Source organism: Apodemus sylvaticus, chromosome 7, assembly GCF_947179515.1.
Source record: "Apodemus sylvaticus chromosome 7, mApoSyl1.1, whole genome shotgun sequence".
Lineage (NCBI taxonomy): Eukaryota > Metazoa > Chordata > Mammalia > Rodentia > Muridae > Apodemus > Apodemus sylvaticus.
This window is the reverse complement of record NC_067478.1, coordinates 71,582,518-71,584,456: the sequence shown is the minus strand read 5'-3', so window position 1 is coordinate 71,584,456 and position 1,939 is coordinate 71,582,518. Positions and strand designations below refer to the sequence as shown.

General features: G+C 44.0%; 1 pseudogene; it reads left to right on the top strand.

Annotated features, from left to right (window-relative positions):
• Positions 1–221: 221 nt before the first annotated feature.
• LOC127689004 (40S ribosomal protein S3a-like) lies at positions 222–989 on the top strand (annotated as a pseudogene).
• The last annotated feature ends 950 nt before the right edge of the window (positions 990–1,939 follow it).

The following is a 1,939-nucleotide window of genomic DNA, read 5'->3' as shown; positions in this document are numbered from 1 at the left end:
TAAATAAAATAAAATATGGACCAGCCACATGGCTTCTAAATAAATTAAAATATGGCTTCCGACTTTAATCTTAGCACTTAGGAGGCACTGGGAGGTGGATCTCTGTGAGTTCAAGGTCATTCTAGCCTACATTGTGAGTTTCAGGACTTCCAGGGATACGTAGTGAAACCTTATCTCAGACATAATGAATTAAGTCCTCCTGCGCTTCTCGGAGCAGCACCATGGTGGTCAGCAAGAACAGGTGCCTGATGAACGGTGGCAAGAAGGGGGCGAAGAAGAACGTGGTTGCTCCATTGTCCAAGACAGGCTGGTATGACGTGAAAGCTCCGGCAACGTTCACTACAGAAACATCAGGAAAGCACTAGTCACAAGGACTCAAGGAACCAAAATTGCATCTGATGGCCATAAGGGCCGTGATTTTGAAGTGAGCCTTGCTGATCTACAGAATGACCAAGTTGCAGTTAGAAAACTCCAGCTAATTACTGAGGATGTTCAGGGCAAAAACTGTCTGACTAATTCCATGGCATGAATCTCATGGGGGACAAAATGTGTTCCATGGTCAAAAAGTGGCAGACCATATCCGAAGCTCATGATGATGTCAGGATGACCAATGGGTATTTGCTCTGACTTTTCTGTGCTGATTTCACTAACAAACACAACAACCAGATACTCAAGGCATCCTATGCGCAGCACTGGAAGGTCCACCAGACCCAGAAGAAGATACAAATGACCTGAGGGAAGTGGTTAATAAACTGATTCCAGGCAGCACTGGGAAAGACATAGAAAAGGCTTGCCAGTCCATTTATCTTCTTCCTGATGTCTTTGTCAGGGGAGTAAAAATGCTGAGGAAACCCAGGTCTGAATTGGGAAAGCTCACGGAGCTCCACGGTGAAGGCGGTAGTTCCTGGAAAACGACTGGAGATGGGACAGTGGGTGCCAAGGTTCAACAAGCCAATGGCTATGAACCACCAGTCCAAGAATATGTTTAAAAGCCAGATTTTTTAATAGTGACAAAAGCCCTATTGTGAATTAATCATAATAATAATAAATAATCATATTATTGAACAATAGAATTAAATGAACAATTGACACAAAATAAAGATGAATCACAAAACCAAGTTGGGCAAAATAAGACAAATCAGGAAAAGAATTAAAGGGCTGAGGGATGAAGCTGGGGGGGGGGACTTGTCTAGCACTAAAAACAGGAGGGTAACTCTGAATAAACAGATCCAGATGTGATGGCAGACACCTATAATCCCAGCTATTTGGGAGGCTGAGGCAGGAAGATTGCAAGTTTCAGGCCAACCTGGGCTATAGATGAGACCTTGTCTCAAAATGAAAACAGGGGGAGGGGGAGAAGAGGCTGGGAATGTGGCTCAGTTAGCTTAGCACTTGACTGATATGCATGAGGCCCCAAGGTATATCCTCAGCACTGCATAAACCAGAATGGCAGTGTCTACCTGTAACCCCAGCACTCAGAGGTAAATGTAGAGGAATCCTTGACTATGGGATTTCTAGGACAACCGAGGTTATATGAGACTCTGACTCAAAACAACAACAAAAAGATATGTGCATTTTACTGTATGTTAACTATAATCCAGTAATACTGCTTTCGTTTTTTTTTAAAAAAAAAAAAAAGAGTGATCTATAAACAGCAGGAATACAGAAACCAAGAGCAAACCCCACCCTCCAACTTCATTCAATAGCCGTGTTCTCCCTACTAGCAATTCCCGCAGTGGACCACTTGGGGGCATCCAAGCCAAGCAATCGATGCTTACAGAGCTAATTCTCTACTATCAGGTCGGCTTCGCCTGTAACCAGGAGTGCACACAGCCAACCCTAATCACCACCGTGTTCTGCAGCCTAGCCAGTAGCTCTGGTCCTGGAATTCAGACTCCAGACTGCTGCTCATAATCAAATTAGGACAGGAATCCTTCAT